Source organism: Siphateles boraxobius, unplaced genomic scaffold (assembly GCF_051911475.1).
Source record: "Siphateles boraxobius isolate OS27281-9 unplaced genomic scaffold, OSU_SipBor_1 22, whole genome shotgun sequence".
Lineage (NCBI taxonomy): Eukaryota > Metazoa > Chordata > Actinopteri > Cypriniformes > Leuciscidae > Siphateles > Siphateles boraxobius.
The window spans coordinates 12,876,227-12,895,254 of NW_027508833.1; the positions used below are offsets into that span (position 1 = coordinate 12,876,227).

Genomic DNA, 19,028 nt, shown 5'->3' on the forward strand with positions numbered 1-19,028 from the left:
CACGCCCATCTTGGCGGGTTCTGACGCGCGCGCGCGCGAAGCCGCTCATTGGTCGCGCATTCAGAGTCGCCCCGTCATTTGTTCGAGCAAGTTGCCGCAGCACAGCCAATGACCGAGCTTCCTTCGTTCATTGCTGTCAGCTGTGCAGCTGCAATGCGTTTTACATAAAGACTTCAATATTCTCGAGAAAAGGAGTTTTCCCATAGCGTAAGCTACTTACGCAATAGGAGAGACCTCTCGAAAGGGAACAAGGGTTACGTGACGAAACAACACAAGCACATGGCCCAAGCAAAAGGCCATGTGCTTGTACACAAAACATGGGTCTGTCATGATTCTGCACTAGAGCAGAGAAATCAAAAGACATGATGGCAGAATCATGACAAAAACAGTGGAATTTAGTTTTTTTCATTTAGCCTACCAATAATTTTTTGGGTTCAGGATTTTTTTTAAACAAACTTTGTATAAAGATGATTTTCAACTATGTTACCATATATATATAACGGAATGAAATGATATACCATTTACTTTATGCAATATGTGGGTAAAACGGCCATTAATGGGTAGTCACATTCAATACAGTGTATCTAAACACTGTATCTAATTTGCATATTAATGTTTTCTTACAGGGTACATGAAATGAAAACAGAATGGTAATAATGGAAATAATAATTGGCAACATTTTCATAATAATATCTAATATTTCTAAGGAATATTGATACATAATTTATTTCCCTATTCACTTGTGTCTCCCAAAATTTCTGTGGTTGGATAAACATGTTTTAAATCCTGGTGTCCTATAGACATACAGTATTGGGTATGAAATCAATGCCCTGTTTTGTAACAGAAGGTCATATTTCGATTAGAAACCCCATAAAATTTTCATGAGACAAACAATTTGAAGTTTAGTCAGATTTAAATGATGATTACATTTTATCATATTTCCATGAGAGTGCTAAATTTGATCACTAAATTAATGTCAGTCATTTTTAAAGACCAAGTTTGTCTTTTGCTTTTGTTGTCATGGTGAAACCTCCAAACATTTGTTATCTCTGAATGTGCTCTTTACAGGACATCCAGACTTAAAACTGTGACATGTATGGTGGTAGAGAAATGCACTAAAATATAATATCCACTACAATGATCTACTGTAGCCTAGTTATATTCACCGTAGGTTTTCATATATACATAACTGTATTTAATTTTCAGTTAATACAGGTGGAGCACGCTGTAACTACAGCAAATGCTAACAAAGTATTTGAAGGTTGAGCTCATTGGCTACTGATACAGCAAGAACCAATCAGCTGTGCCCTAAAGAGAATGATGTGATTGCCAACAGGTTGAGTAAAAGACCAAGGCCTGCGCCATCTAGAGTTTTATGACATAACCTTTTATTTTGTTTTTGGGTAACTATTCCTATAAGCTTCAAGATTGACCTAATCTTTCTAATAATACAAGAATAGCTTCTTTAACCTAAATAACCAATGGGGGTGTCATGCACCAAATTATTATTATTACTGTCCACAGGCTGTAGTCTCATTTATTGTATTGTTATGTTTTAGACAGACGCTACAATGCACTGACGTTTGCAACCATGTAGATTTTTATTTACAGTTTAATTTATAGTTTTTATTTCGGCAAGCACAAAAATAGGTCTTTGCCTTTTCATTTCACGGGTTTCTCATAGGCTGCGACTGTTTAAAAGCTTTTCTTCTTTTGTATTTGAAAGCATTTATTCAAAGGGGTCATATATATACAGATTGGTCATATATAAGATGCTATATAAATAATAGGGGTTGTAACGGTACACAAAACTGACGGTTCGGTAAGTACCTCAGTTTTGACGTGATGATGGGTGGGGGGTGGTTGTGGTGGACTAAACATTAAGTTGCTTTTTTTTTTATTAAACAGTGGTTTACTGAACAAATTGTGTCTCTGTCTTTAAAGCTGCAGTCGGCAAGATTTTTTTTATCATATTCACTGAAACCGACACTATGCTCCGACCTGGCGCGGATTAATGCACAGGCTTAAATAGGCTGCAGCCTAGGGGCCCCACGTGTTCAGGGGGCCTCGGATTGGCCAAACATTTTTTTTTTTTTTTTTTTTTACTAAAGCGCGAAACAGGCACGGCACGGCGCCGGGATTCCAGTTTGGATGGGCCAGACGCCCAGACCAGTTGTGAACGTTAAATTTAAATGTTATCTAATCACTGTTTAACCTAATAAAAATTAGACTAATATACTGTTAGATTATCTGTGACTATACATAATATAGATTTTAATAGCTTCATGCTCTTTAAATATTTTGTTGCATTGTAAAAAGGTTTCGGACAGACCTACCCGTGATCGCTCTCCGTGGACAGGAATTGGTTATCCAATCAGCTGCTGCTGGTCAAATCATGTCAATCATTTTCATTTACGTCACTGCTATTGCTGGACGGCATAGTGGCAGAATGGCTGAAAGAAAGCATGAAAGTGGAGCACAAAAACGTAAATTACTAAAGTTAAGAGAACAACGGGACCAAGATATATTGAAAAAAATTCCTAAATTGACTGGATATTTCAAAGCTGCTGAATCTTCATCCAGTCGAAGACAAGATCCACCGCAGACTGCCGGAACGAAACTAGCTAAAACGCCTGCAGCTAGCTCATCATGTATCGGTAATATTTCAGGGAATTTGGGGAGTTATTCCACAATGCAGTGTTTCCTCTATGTTTATTTTATTGTGGCGGTGCGCAATGGGAACATTTCTTCCGCCTCGCTTTTTATTTTTGTCAAAATGTTCGCTTTCTTCCGAGTCGACGGAAGAAAACGAACAACTCGCAGGTCGATTCGGGTGCTAGGCGTCTTCAGGGCTATCATCCACTCGCGAGGCAGAGGCGCTGAGTCGAGGCAGAGGCGCTGGCGCCCTCCTAGCAACAGCGATTCGGGTCCGCGCTTAAAAACGTCACTGCGTCCGGGGGAGATGGCTTTAAAAAACGCAGACACCAAAATCAAGAAATAAATAATATGGCTAACATTACAAGAAACATCAAGGCTCGAAATTAACATCAATGCTCGAAATCAAAGCCATTTTGGTCGCATATGCTCCTGAAATATAATCTGTGCGACCTAAAAATATATTTGGGTGCTGCCTACTACGCGAAATTTAAAAGGCTGATTTGACGCTTACTTGACTGACAGGACAGCTGTTTCGGTGGTTGCCTAGGAACATAAAAAACGCAGCGCACTGCTCGTTCTGTCTAATCGAACCTGAACAACGCGTTTTATCGTCTCCATATGAAGATGAAACGAACGCTGACAGATTTCTTTTGTAAGCCGTCAGCCGGTGAGATTTTTTTTTTTTTTAATACATAGCTTATTTAGTTTTATATAGCAATGATTAATATCTTCAACTGCTGGCTAAACTATCCATCATCTGCTGGAACATTTATGGATGTACAAGACCAAAACAAACCAATTATGTGGCTATTCTTTCCACTTACACCTCTGTTTTGATCATAATTAAATGGTTGATTCTAAGCAATGGGCCTTGTTTGTATTTGTGGTTTGTTTGTAATGTTCAATTTTTCATTTCAATTTTTCCAACGTGGTGTGGCGGTAGTTGTCTTACTGTTGTGGTCCACCACTTGAAGGAATGTAAAGAAAACACTGTAGTGTTAGCTGTCTCAATGTCTCAATTTTATTATGGCACTAAATAAATTTTTTTTGGGGGGGGTGGGGAGGTAGCCTAGGGGTTGAAAATACACGGTCAAGCCAGCCGCACATTTTTTTAGTATGCGCGTCTAATCGTGTACTTACGGTATGGGTGCTGAAAGAGGTCAAACTTGATTTTTAGACTCTATTTTCTGCTATTTTCCATCTTATTAGGGCACAAATAATATTCTTTTTTTACTATTTTAATGTTTGTATGCCTAAATATGATTAAAATTAATTATTACATAATTTATTCATGTTCATATTCATTTTAATTATCATACATCCTTAATATTTTTACATTTTTTATGTTTATATATATTTATATATATATATATATATATATATATACATTAATTATTATAATATATTTATTAATGCTAATGAAATGGAATATTAATGTTATTTATCATACATTTATTTTCAATTTTTATTGTTGATTTAATTATTATATATCATGTATTAATGTTTATTTACTTATTTTTCATTTGAATGTTTATATATATAGTATACATTAATTATTGTAATATATGTATTAAGGCTAATGAAATCTGTAATATTGATGTTAATTATCATACATTTATATTGTTGATTTTAATGTTTGTGTATATATAAAGTATACATTTAATTATTTTACATCATGTATAAATGTTTATTTACTTACATTTTTCATGTTAATGTAAATGACAAATATGATACAACAGGCTTTTGGTGGCTTTAATCTGTCAATTATCCATGAATTGCATATATGAACAATAAAAACCTGATCTATGAAATATGCTTGCATACCTGATGAATGAAACACAAATGATATTTAAAACACACGCACACACACACACACATACACACAATTTATATATACAAGTATGTTATATTACTGTATAGTTTTGGAGAAAAGGCAAACTCATCCCACACATCAAAGTGCATTCTATCACTTACACCATGTCCCATTTTCAAACACTCATAAAAAGTGTTCCTTCATAGTTTTGCCCATTCTAACATTTGATTAATGTTCAGAGTGACTCTGACTATTACTGTAATTATTGTCAAGTAATTTTACTGTATAGTTTTAGAGAGAAGTAAAGGCAAACTCACCCCAATCATCAAAATTGCATTCTATCACTTACACCATGTCACGTTCAAATACTCAAAAAAACTGTTCCTTCATAGGTTTGCTCATTTGTTCATTGGATTCCTGTTCAGAGTGACCCTGACTATTACTGTAATTATTTTCAAGTCATTTTACTTTATAGTTTTGGAGAAAAGTAAAGGCAAACACCCAAATCATCAAACTGCATTCTAGCACTTACACCATGTCCCATGTTTAAATACTCATAAAAAGTGTTCCTTCATAGGTTTGCTCATTTGTTCATTGGATTCCTGTTCAGAGTGACTCTGACTATTACTGTAATTATTTTCAGGTAATTTTACTGTACAGTTTTGGAGAAAAGTAAAGGCAAACACCCCAATCATCAAACTTCATTCTAGCACTTACACCATGTCCCATGTTTAAACACTCATAAAAAGAGTTCCTTCATAGTTTTGCTCATTTGTTCATTGGATTCCTGTTCAGCGTGACTCTGACTATTACTGTAATTATTTTCAGATAATTTTACAGTATAGTTTTGGAGAAAAGTAAAGGCAAACTCACCCCAATCATCAAACTGCATTCTAGCACTTACACCATTGTCCCATGTTCAAACACTCATAAAAAGTGTTCCTTCATAGGTTTGCTCATTCTTTAAATATATTCCTGTTCAGAGCGACTCTGAATATTACTGTAATTATTTTCTAGTCATTTTACTGTATAAATTGCCTTTACTTTTCTCCATTGTGTCAATCACAATGAACAAGGACAAGGACAAAGGACAGCAAACACAAGGGGCATATAAGGGAGACACTAATTACAGGAACAGGTGAAACCGACTAGACAATAATGACAGGACGAGGGTAACAAGGAGGCGGGGCGGGGTTACGTAACGAGACAACACAAGCACATGGCCAAAACAAAAGGCCATGTGATTGTACAAAAAACATGGGTCTGCCATAATCCAGCCTCAAGACTAGGGAAAATCAAGGACAAGAAGGCCGGATCATGACAGAACCCCCCACTTAAGGAGTGGCTTCCAGACGCGCCTCAAGCGGACATCAGACGCAAGACAAGACTGACTGTGACATTGACACAAACCAACAAAACATGACAAAAAACAGCAAAGGCATACATGAAAAAACAATGACAGGGTTGGGATGACACAATAAAAATAACAAATACGGGGGGGGGGGGGGGGGCGGAGGGACATGAGAGATCACGGGGGATTGTCCAGTGTGCATAGGTGGAGGAACATGAGAGTTAATGTGGGATTGTCCTGTGGGATTGTCTTGGAAACAGCGCTCTCCGCGGGAGACTTGGAAACAGCGCTCTCCGTGGGAGACTTGGAAACAGCGCTCTCCTCAGCTGTGGGTACAGGACTTGAGGACATGACAGGAATCTCAAGGATTTTGACTAGACAAGACAGATAGTCAGACAAAGTTTTGGCAGCAACGATGACAGGCATCTCTTGACGAGCAGAAACTGCTTGCAGAACCTTCCTAGCGGCTAGATCGGCTGCAAATCTCTCAGCAGGTACTGGGACAGCGCTTGCAGTAGAGGGCTCTGGGACAGCACTTGCAGTAGAGGGCTCGGGGACAGCGCCTGCAGCAGCGGGCTCGCGGACAGCGCCTGCAGCAGCGGGCTCGGGCACAGCGGGGTTCTTAGGTCCGAGCTTGGGGACAGCGCCTGCAGCAGCGGGCTCGGGGACAGCGGGTTTCTTAGGTCCGGGCTCGGGGACAGCGCTTGCAGCAGCAGGTTCTGGACCAAGCAGAAACAAAGGACGGGAGGCTCCCTTCCTCTTCTTCCTAGGTCGCGGTGCAGACGCCGTTGGCGGACTGGTGAGTGGTTGGGGAACCATGGCGGGATCTGTGTCTGGGGTTGAAAGATCAGTCTCTAGGAGGGCTGATTCCGTCACGGAGGACTCTGATGCTGACTCCCAAGAGGTCCGTCTCCCTCGCTTGCCGAGTAGACCTTCGGGTCCGGATGATGTCTCGGGAGTGGAAGTGGGACCAGCTTGATTCCCCTGGGAAACAACACCTAGGACACGACCCTCCGGAATCAGTGGCAGCTTGACTGGTGGTGATGACAAGATGGACCCCCGGGACTCTCTCCTCAATAAACAACCCACCATATCAGCAAACGAATTGCAAACCAGCCTCTCCCGTTCAGCCAGGGGTGGAGGAGAGTTGAGACCCGCAATGAGGTAGCGGTTTAGGAGGACATCAGGCAGGAAAAACCTCCTCTCGTTGGCGACCTGGGCATACTACCTCAATGATAGCTCTCCCTGGGAGGGAATCGGGAGTTTGCCCCTCTTAGAGTCAGTGATGGACCTGTGCCTCCATCCTTAGATCATCAGGGTTATGCTTGACATAAGAGGACGTAATGTCTGCTGGGTTCGGTCTTGGTCGGTTCATTCTGTTATGACGGTGGAAGGTGAACCCAGGCGCAGACAGGACGCAGTGACACAAAGTTTATTATAGACAGAAAACAAAACAAAATCCACGAGGGGCAAAACATGAACAGCAAAAGAAATGACAAGACTAGACCAGACCAGACTAAACTAGACTAGGATAGTGATGTTACGTCTGACACCGACGCTCCGAAGCTTGCTTCAAACTCGAACGGTCCTTTCAATGAACCACTGCTTCGGAGCTTGTATCACTACGTTACTAGTCACATAAAAATGATGTCTGAAGCAAACACACTGGTTCACTGCTGTAGTGAACCTCCTGACTGCTTTGACAGCCCAATCCAGTGTTGACAGGTTTGAAACCTGGTGGGTGTATTTCTTATAAAAGTGAAGCCCATCCATGGCAACACCGAGAAAATAATATTTCTGAATAAAAACCATACCATTTAATGAACACTTTGTCTAAGCCTTCTGCATGATGTAACCAAAGCACATCCTCTGCCAAATGTTTTTTTTTTGTATTATTATTAATTAGAGAACATATGAACATTGTTACATAAAGACATGCATCAAAGAGAGAAACTTCAAATACCCTCTGCTACATTATACAAGTACAACCAGTTACACAAGCACATCCTTTTCAACATACAAAAAATACCAGTCCCACCAGTTAACAAGTTATAGAGTTCGGCTTCCCACAGCTAAACAAGATAAAGCGTTCACACATGATACTGCCCTTCTAAAAAAAAACTATAGAAACCATTACAGAAATTCTATTGGATTTAATGGTTTTCATGGGAACTGTATTGGTTGTAATGGGAATTATAGTGGTCTCTGTGGGTCTCTACTGATATGTGTTGGGTTCTATTGTTATTTCCATTAAATCCTAATGGAATATGTCCCAAACACACAACAAAAAATAATTCTGTAGTGGTTTAAATGGTAAAAGCCACTGGTTCCTATTGGTATTTTAATAGAAACCATTAGAATTTCTGTGATGGTTTCCAACTTTTTTTAAGCTGGTCTGATCTCTGTCCTTGTCTAAAGAAATAATTACACACACACACACACACACACACATCGTGCTTAATGTTTTATTATCAAGGTGAACACATGAAATTTATCAGTATCTGTAAAATTCACCAACATAAATGAGTTTCACAGCACTAACACTGTTTCAGCTTTGATCGCCTCGGTAAACATGTAATAAACGGGGCATTAACATATAAGTTTATTTGCATTTTATGGTTGTCAGCTTTGTTGGATTACATTTACTTCACCAGGAGATGGTGCTGCAATTTCTATCTGAATGAAGCTTCGGGTAATGAACCATTTTCGACACAATTGTATCAGAAATCAATAATGCTTCGAAACGCTTCATTTGGCCATCACTAGACTAGGACTGACAAACTAGACCATAAACTAACTACAGAAACAGGATCAGTAATTCACCAGACAAAAACTCTCACAATAAAATCACAATGAACCGACACAGGACAGCAAACACAAGGGGCATATAAGGGAGAAACTAATTACAGGAACAGGTGAAACTGACTAGACAATAATGACAAGACAAGGGTAACAAGGGGGCGGGGTTACGTAACGAGACAACACAAGCACATGGCCAAAACAAAAGGCCATGTGCTTGTACAAAAAACATGGGTCTGTCATGATCCAGCCTCAAGACAAGGGAAAATGAAGGACAAGAAGGCCGGATCATGACATTTTGTTGTTGTTTTTTTTCTTTGTTTATGATGATTATGTCTGCCAAACTGTTTTTTTTATGTTTACCTTAATCTGCAGTCTATTGAATCTGCTCAACTGGAATTTGTCATTTCCCCTCATCCTTGACAGAATCATTACATATGGTATTGAGATGAACTTTAAAATGATCTTTCTAAATGAAAATCCATATACAGCAAGTGTCACATCATAGAGATAAGGAGAAAGAGTTGATAACACAAAGAAAAATGTAACTTATGCAGTGTCATGTCATTGTCCTTGAATATGATCACATTTGTATTAATTATTTGCTTTTCTTATTTCAGAAAACAACTATGTCCATCTTGCAACACTACTTTCGGCATGCTGTTGTACTCATGTACAACCCATCAGACTGCAAGTGTCTACTGTGGCTTTGGCACCTGCAGACATTGACTGGCTGCTGTACACTAATCCACACACCTAAAATAATATTCTCATATTAGGTTTTTGTTTTATTACTTAAAATTAAATTTGCATTTGTATCTATTGTGAAATCTCATAACACAGGATACATAATACCTATCACACCATATTTCTGTAATTCTGTTTATAAAACTCTTGTTTACATTTCATTAGGTTGTAGCTTCTGATAACCATTCAATACTGTGCTTGTTCGGTGTCATTGAGTATTAAAGGTGCCTATAAATAAAATGTATGATTATTATCATTAATATATTACAGGATAAGCTGCAGGAGAGGCTGTGGCAGACTGACACCAGAGTTCTGCCGAAGCATGAGGACCATCACTGCTTACAAGCTTTCTGGCCTAAAAGTCTAAGGTAACTTTGAACAGGAATCAAATGAAAGAATGAGCAAACCTATGAGGGAACACTGTTTTTGAAAATGGGACATGGTGTAAATGCTAGAAAGCACTTTGATGTTTGGGCTGTTTGCCATTACTTTTCTCCAAAACTATACGGTAAAATGACTTGAAAATAATTACAGTAATAGTCAGGGTCACTCTGAACAGTAATCAAATGAGAGAATGAGCAAACCTATGAGGGAACACTTTTTATGAGTGTTTGAAAATGGGACATGGTGTAAATGCTAGAAAGTGTTTGGGATGTTTGCCTTTACTTTTCTCCAAAACTATACAGTAAAATGACTTGAAAATAATTACAGTAATAGTCAGGGTCAGTCTGAACAGTAATCAATTGAACGAATGAGCAAACCTATGAAGGAACACTTTTTATGAGTGTTTGAAAATGGGACATGGTGTAAATGCTAGAAAGTGTTTGGGGTGTTTGCCTTTACTTTTCTCGAAAACTATACAGTAAAATTACTTGAAAATAATTACAGTAATAGTCAGGGTCACTCTGAACAGGAACCCAATGAACAAATGAGCAAACCTATGAAGGAACAATTTTTATGAGTGTTTGAACATGTGACATGGTGTAAAAGCTAGAATGCACTTTGATGATTGAGGTGAGTTTGCCTTTACTTTTCTCCAAAACTATACAGTAAAATGACTTGAAAATAATTACAGTAATAGTCAGGGTCACTCTGAACAGTAATCATATGAGTGTTTGAAAATGGGATTCGGTGTTAAGTGACAGAAAGCACTCTGATGTTTGGGGTGTTTGCCTTTACTTTTCTCGAAAACTATACAATAAATTTACTTGATAATAAACACAGTAATAGCCAGGGTGAGTCTGAACAGTAATCAAATGTAAGAATAAGCAAACATATGAAGGAAGAGTTTTTATGAGTGTTTGAATATAGGACATGGTGTAAATGCTAGAAAGTGTTTGGGGTGTTTGCCTTTACTTTTCTCAAAAACTGTACAGTAAAATGACTTGAAAATAATTACAGTTATAGCCAGGGTCACTCCAAACAGTAATCAAATGAGAGAATGAGCAAACCTATGGAGGAACACTTTTTATGAGTGTTTGAAAATGGGATATGGTGTTAAGTGATAGAAAGCACTTTGATGATTGGGGTGTTTGCCTTTAGTTTTCTCCAAAACTATACAGTAAAATGACTTGATAATAAATACAGTAATAGCCAGGGTCACTCTGAACGGTAATCAAATGAGAGAATGAGCAAACCTATGAAGGAACACTTTTTATGAGTGTTTGAAAATGGGACATGGTGTAAGTGATAGAAAGCACTTTGATGTTTGGGGTGTTTGCCTTTACCTTTCTCCAAAACTGTAAAGTAAAATGACGTGATAATAAATACAGTAATAGTCAGGGTCACTCTGAACAGGAATATATTGAAAGAATGAGCAAACCTATAAAGAAACACTTTTTATGAGTCTTTGAAAATTGGACATGGTGTAAAAGCTAGAATGCAGTTTGATGATTGAGGTGAGTTTGCCTTTGCTTTTCTCCAAAACTATAAAGTAAAATTACCTGAAAATAATTACAGTAATAGTCAGAGTAAATCTGAACAGGAATCAAATGAATGAATGAGCAAACGTACGAAGGAACACTTTTTATGAGTGTTTGAACATGGGACATGGTGTAAAAGCTAGAATGCAGTTTGATGATTGAGGTGAGTTTGCCTTTACTTTTCTCCAAAACTATAAAGTAAAATTACCTGAAAATAATTACAGTAATAGTCAGAGTAAATCTGAAAAGGAATCAAATGAAAGAATGAGCAAACCTATGTAGGAACACTTTTTATGAGCGTTTGAAAATGGGACATGGTGTAAATGCTAGAAAGTGTTTGGGGTGTTTGCCTTTACTTTTCTCCAAAACTATACAGTTAAATTACCTGAAAATAATTTCAGTTATAGCCAGGGTCACTCCAAACAGTAATCAAATGAGAGAATGAGCAAACCTATGGAGGAACACTTTTTATGAGTGTTTGAAAATGGGATATGGTGTTAAGTGATAGAAAACACTTTGATGTTTGGGGTGTTTGCCTTTGCTTTTCTCCAAAACTATACCGTAAAATGACTTGAAAATAAATACAGTAATAGTCAGGGTCACTATGAACAGGAATCAAATGAAAGAATGTGCAAACCTCTGAAGGAACACTTTTTATGAGTGTTGCAATATAGGACATGGTGTAAGTGCTATAATGCACTTTGATGGATGGGGTTGAGTTTGCCTTTACTTTTTACCAAAACTATACAGTAACATGACTTGATAATAATTACTGTTATAGCCAGGGTCACTCTGAACAGGAATCAAATGAAAGAATGAGCAAACCTATGAAGGAACACTTTTTATGAGTGTTTGAAAATGGGACATGATGTAAGTGCTAGAAGTTGAAGTAAAATGGCAAAACTCCCATTATATCTAAAATGTAAATGTGTGTGTTTGTGTGTGCGTGTGCGTGTGTGTATGTGTGTGTGTGTTTTGAGTATATTATTTCATACTTCAGGTTTGAATGTATATTTCATAGATTGTATAAAGGTGTTTAAAGCTTATATATATGCAATTCAATTATAATTGACAGATTAAAAGCCACCAAAAGCCTGTTGTATTTATTTGCCATTTATTTGCCATTTAAATTAACATAAAAAATGTAAGAAAATAAATAAATAAACATTAATACATTATGTATGATAATTAATGTATACTTTATGTATAAAAACATTAAAATCAACAATAAAAATGCAATATAATAACATTAATATTACATTTCATTAAAGTTAATAAATAAAGTACAATAATGTATAATACATTATGTATATATATATATAAACATTCAAATTAACAATAAAAATGTAAAATAATTATGATGTATGATAATTAACATTAATATGAACATGAATAAATTGTGTAATAATTAATGAATCACATTTAGGCCACCAAACATTAAAATAATAATAAAAAAGTAATGGTTTTTTTTATCATAAAACTGTATTCTTTGTGTCCTAATGAGATGGAAAATAGCAGAAAATAGTGTCTAAAAAACATTAAAATTAACAATAAATATGTAAAAAGTATTAATGTTAATTGACATTACTATGAACATGAATATATTATGTAATAATTAATGTAACTCATAGGCCTACACACTTTAAAATAATAATAAAACAGTCATTCTTATTTTAAAAATCATGAAAATGTATTATTTGTGTCCTAATAAAATGTAAAATAGCGGAAAATAGTCTCAAAAACAATTTTGACCGTTCCAGCACCCATACCGTAAGTACACGATTAGACGCGCATAATAAAAAAAAGTGCGGCTGTCTTGACCGTGTATTTTCAACGCACGGCCCACTTGACCGCAGTCAGGGACTAACGATGGACGTCCGTCCACTCCATCTAAACGCTCTCGCAGAAGTCAGAATAGGCTTTAATAAAGACGTTATGGCTCAGTCTCCATCTTTGACTAATTTGCCATTGAAAATAGCGAGTTGAAAAAAAATTAAGTAACAATTTGATGTGACCACTGGCATTAATTATTAATATTATTTAAAAAAATATTAGAATATTAGATATAGTTTAATTGGACATTCGTCTAACATTTTCAGAATATTCAGAGAAGATTCGAAATGAACGTTCCCATAATGCAATATTATTTTCTATTTCTTTTTCTAATAGTTGTGTTTTCAGTTGTTTTTCTTCATTTCAGAAAAACCTACAGAACGTAGGAAGAGGAAAGGAATTGTTTCTTTCCTCAACAGGGTATGGAAGGCTACGAAGAGTAATTTCCACTACTGTTGCCACAGTTGTGCAGTAGATGTTGTGGAACCTTTTCTCCCTCCACCAGATCTGGAGCCAAAGCCTGATCCTGAGCCATCATCCCCTGCACCAGATCAATCCGGCGTCAAGCCGAATAATGGTAAATGTCATCATTATTTCTCCAACATTATAACAATGTAAATAATGTTAAGAAAATTTGATTTCTGAAATTTTCCAAACTCAGGCCGCTACAGATCCTTGAGAACTGCTTCCACAGATTCTTCACCGGGCATCACGTCGTCATCATCATCTTTGTCCCTCTCTGAGGACAATGTAGAGAGGAGGTTCTGTGGAGAGTGGTTAAGCCTTAGCAGCAGAGGCTCGTACATCGTTGAATGGAGGTGGAGTGGTGATATTTCGGATAGCCGAAACGAACAGAGCAGTCGCAGCAACTGCTGTTTGTCCAGGTCCGACAGCCTCGAAGGGTTTCTGTGCCCTCCACTGCCAGGTCAAGTTCCTGTCGAGCCAACAGAGACAAATGGCCGAACTGCTCAGGGTGCCATGGAGGATTCTCCAGTGAACAAGAGCTCAACAGGTGAGATTGAAATAAGGCTGGTCAGTGTAAAGTGTACAGATAGGAGATTTAGCTATTTCATGCGTAATTGCTTCAAGTTTTTAACATGTTAATGTCCGGTCACATTTACTGTTTTAAATTTCGCTGAAATTTTCTTTCAGATTTTTGATTTTATTTATTTTTTAGAAATATTTTAATTGGACGTTCGCCTAAAATTTTCAAAACATACGGAGAGCATTCAAAGTAACATTCTCCAATTCAAAATTATGAAATAGAATGTTGCTTTAAAGAAAAAAAAATTTGTGAGACTTTGAAAAAACTGGATGTTTTGAATGTTTAGGGAACATTTAGAACGTTTTCTTAATTTGATGGGAACATTAGCTAAACGTTCTTAACAGAGGTGTCAAAAGTATTCACATTCGTTACTCAAGTAGAAGTATAGATACTAGGGTTTAAAAAGACTTCTGTAGAAGTTGAAGTATCAACTCAAGCTTTTTACTGAAGTAAAAGTGTAAAAGTAACTGATTTCAAAACTACTTAAAGTATAAAAGTAAAAGGAATGCAAAGAAAAAAAATGCCATTAAGGACAAAAGCTTAGGCCGCTCCACAGGGGCACTACCACCTCCTCAAAACAACATGTTTCTAAAGGCCATGACTATAACGTTATATTAAAATGTTAATGTTGAAAAATTTGGGATGCACTACCTGTTTCAGCCGCATATATGCCCATAGAAAATGAATTTCAGTCCAATTTCCATTTTAGTAAAATGCAAATTCATTAAAGAACCATATGTGTGTACTACTGAGCATTAACATTTGTTTCATGGAGAGGAAGATATGATGACTAGTTGCCTATAAGTATTGTAATGGTGCAAAAAGTAAAACTTCAGAGGCATGTTATCATCGAAATGGTATATGTTTATACTTCCCTTTAAGGGCGTAGGTTTGATATTGAGATTGGTGGGGAGTGGGGACATCCACAGAAGTGGAGGAATCAGGAAATGAATAGGATAATGTATTAAGGTTTTTAGTCTATATTGACCTTAACAAAATTGTTAATTCATTAATTCTGTAATGTTACAGGTAACTAATAAGACAAGGAGGCAGTTTAACAGAGACTTAACTTTACTCCGTTCATAGTGCAATGCAATAGTGCAATACTGTCTTGTTCCTTGCTTTTTAAAGAAGCCAAACACATCTGCATCTTTCATTAAAAGGATATAGTTCACCCAAAAATGAAAATCATTTAGGCTACTCACTCTCAAGTTGTTTCAAACCAGTTTCTTTCTTCTGCTGAACACAAAAGAAGATATTTTGAAGAATGTCGATAACCAAACAGTTGATTGTAGCCATTGACTTCCATTGTAGGGAAAAAAAAATACTATGGAAGTCAATGGCTATCATCAACTGTTTGGTTATCGACATTCTTCAAAATATCTTCTTTTGTGTTCAGCAGAAGAAAGAATCTGGTTTGAAACAACTTGAGAGTGAGTAAATGATGGCAGAATTTTCATTTTTAAATAAGTGAACTTATCCCTTTAACAGAAATTTACTGTTGGACTTTATGTGTTGCATCAATACTGTCAAGTTTGTCCTGTTGGACACCACACACAGCAATACTATCAAGTGTCATTGTGACCATTGCTCTGAGACATGTTTTCAGCGTCCTAAGTGCACTGAAACTTCTTTCAGTCCAGCTGATGAGACTGGGATGAAAGGGTTTCAACTTGATCAAACAGGCCTCTCATTTCAACAGACCAAGCAATGTTATTTTTTCATGTTTATAGGGACTTTCCATAGACAATGATTTTTATACGGTACAAACTGTGTATTCTACCCCCCTACACTAACCCTGTCACAGATAACTTTCTGCATTTTCAAAAAACATCACTTAGTCTGATTTAAAAGCCGTTTTCAAATAAAAATTTTAAAAAATCCCGACAAGGATTTCGGATATTGCTATCTTTATGGGGATATTTTGATCCTATAATGTAGGGTTACACACAAACACACACACACTCTCTCTCTCTCTCTCTCTCTCTCTCTCTCTCTCTCTCTCTCTCTCTCTCACACACACACACACACACACACTCTCTCTCTCTCTTTCTCTCTCACACACAAACACTCGATTATGTTTGCCACTAATCCCGCGATTGTCTTACAGTACTATTGTAAAAACGGCTGTCCCCAAATCAATATTTGACGCGATTTGCCCCGTATTCTTGAGCAGAGAACTGTTGATTTCTCCGTCACTTACGGATGTTTCCTAATTCCTTCGGATGAGTTTTGCCGCTTCACACAACCAAATGTAACAGCCTCTCACAAGTTAGAAAGAAAACACAAAGCCAATCAGGTTAGCGATGTGTGTTCAGGAGGCGGGACTCAGATCTATTAAACGTTTGTGTAATTGGCCATTTTTTGAACGATGACAACCCGGAATGAAAACAAGCCGAAATTAAATAAGAGTAACGAGGCTATTTATAAAATGTAAGGAGTAGAAAGTACAGATAATTGCGTGAAAATGTAAGGAGTAGAAGTAAAAAGTCGGCTGAAAAATAATTACTCAAGTAAAGTATAGATACCCAAAATTTCTACTTAAGTAATGTAACGAAGTATTTGTTACTTGACACCTCTGGTTCTTAATAAGGCATGAACTGGATGGTACTTGCGCTGTCTGACACACACCCGAAATACGTGCACAGAAAGCCGCTTCTCAGAAAATGTATGATCCAAATAAGAATTCTGTTTCGTAACGTATGAATGACTCTTGAATTGTCGCAAATTTGATGGCAAAAAGGTAAATCTTACCGAATTGTACAAACATTTTTCTCTGGCATGCATCAAAACATATTTGAACAATTTACAGATGGTTTAATACTTAGGGCAATGTCAGGTGCTTGAAAACTGTTACTGTTATTGAGACAGTTTTTTATTTTATTTTTTTGTAGGTTGCCATCAAGCAGATGCGCAAGATTGACAATGATCGTTATCTTGATATTGTGAGTTGGCCAAAACCTGAATATGTATTTAGTTGTTCAAGTGCAGATTACTGTAGTTAACAACCGTAGAAAGCATTAGGTGTAAATGTGATTGACAAATAAGCCTAGAGGCACCACATTACTTTGAGCTAAAAAGGCTCATTTGAACGCATCTAAAAAGATCAGAGAAAAGTACTTTTAAAAATGATATGTTTTCTTCAGATTTTTACCCAGCTTACCTTCTGTCTACTACTTTTCTCTAGCCTGGACATCCCGAACCTCTCTTTACAGAAGTGGCGCTGCTGCTAGTGATGAGGCGAGAACCCAAAAGCCCCTTCGTCATGCAACTGTAGGAGTGGTTTGGACATCCTAACACATTCATTCTCGTTATGGAATACCCGGAACCCTGCGAGAGCTTGCTGGACTTCATCACTCGTCATCCTCAACTGTATGAACCAACAGCACGGGTCATCATGCAACAGGCTGTGCTGGCAGTACAACACTGCATCGAGGATGGTGTTTTCCATAATGACATTCACGCGGAGAATTTCCTGTTGAAGAAACACACGTTACAGCTCAAGCTGATAGACTTTGGATGTGGTCAGCTATTTAGTAGTGATGGATACGAGAGCAACATATACATTGGTGAGCATTTTGGGAGTGTGGAAACCTGAATATAGTGACTTACTAATTATTTGATGCTTTAAAAAAAAGCTTAACAATGTGCAAATGTCTTGCTTACAGGATTACAGGAGCACTGCCCATTTGAAGTCTTCACAGCACCTCGATTCCACGCCGTCCCAGCAAATGTCTGGGCTTTAGGAGTGTTGCTGTACAAGATGTCGAACGCATGTCGTCCTTTTCGTAATAGAACGGAAATCACACAAGCCAAAGTTACATTTCAGAACTCCAACTCATCCAAAGGAGTGAATAATATTGACAACATTGATAAACACACACATGGAAAAGGCTTTGTACAGAAACAGTTATAGGTGAAGTATGTAAGATTTTTATATTTAGCTCAACATATAGCGAGAGTTTTGGGCGTTGATACTGTAGCAGGCGGAGCCATGGGAAAAGAAATGCAGCTTTAAAGTTACAGAAGTAAAAGGCAAAATTCGCTCCATTTATACCTTCAAAGATTAAACAACAGGTCAATAACACGTCAAAGTGAACAGAGCATTGTGATGAGACGCGCTACAAAACATGCTTCAATACTATACAGCATCATCATGTACCTGTTCAGAAAGGCACATTTTCATAAAGACAAATGCAACACAGCTAAAGGTGTTCCTAATATGTTGGACCTGAAACATGCTTTACAAGGACCAGTCAGAGCTGTGTTTGTGATGTTTAAGTTGGGGAAGACGCGATGCAAGGAAGGAGCCTTTGCAAGGTTTTTTGAAAATATGCTTTATTTTGTAATTTATTCCGCTCAGTGCCACTAGTGTTGCAGAAACTACATACTTCACTTTTAAAGTATTAAAGATAAGGAACATTTTACAGTGCTTTAATCATGTTTTAGAAGCTGTTTTCATAGTTGCCAACTAACCAATTCTCTCCTTTTTAAAATGTGTACAGAGTGCAGGGATCTGATTAGCCAGTGTCTAGCCCAGGATCCAACTTAACGCCCGACGTTAGAGCAGATGTTTCAACATAAATGGATTAATAATGATCTACTGTAGATTGAAGAAGTTCAGGAGATTCACTCGATCAGTTTCAGGTGTGAGGAAGTGTAACAGATAGAGTAGGATTATTATCTTTTGTCTTCAATTCTGGATTATTTGTAGTGAGATTTTCAAATTTTTGTTCATTGTAATGTTCTTGTTATAGTCAAATCAAGTCACCTTCATTTATATAGCACTTTATACAAAGCAGATTGTTTCAAAGTGGCTTCATAATAAACAGGAAAATAACAGAATCAGTGATGCAAACA

The 19,028-nt window shown here is 37.2% G+C and overlaps 2 long non-coding RNA genes across 2 annotated transcripts; both read left to right on the plus strand.

Annotated features, from left to right (window-relative positions):
• The first annotated feature begins 13,159 nt into the window (after nt 1–13,159).
• LOC143746347 (uncharacterized) lies at nt 13,160–14,071 on the plus strand. Its single transcript, XR_013206504.1, has 3 exons — nt 13,160–13,198; nt 13,491–13,700; nt 13,785–14,071. It is a non-coding gene; the product is annotated as an uncharacterized LOC143746347 (long non-coding RNA).
• Nucleotides 14,072–17,060: 2,989 nt separating this feature from the next.
• Nucleotides 17,061–18,018, plus strand: LOC143746348 (uncharacterized). Its single transcript, XR_013206505.1, has 3 exons — nt 17,061–17,113; nt 17,356–17,737; nt 17,837–18,018. It is a non-coding gene; the product is annotated as an uncharacterized LOC143746348 (long non-coding RNA).
• The last annotated feature ends 1,010 nt before the right edge of the window (nt 18,019–19,028 follow it).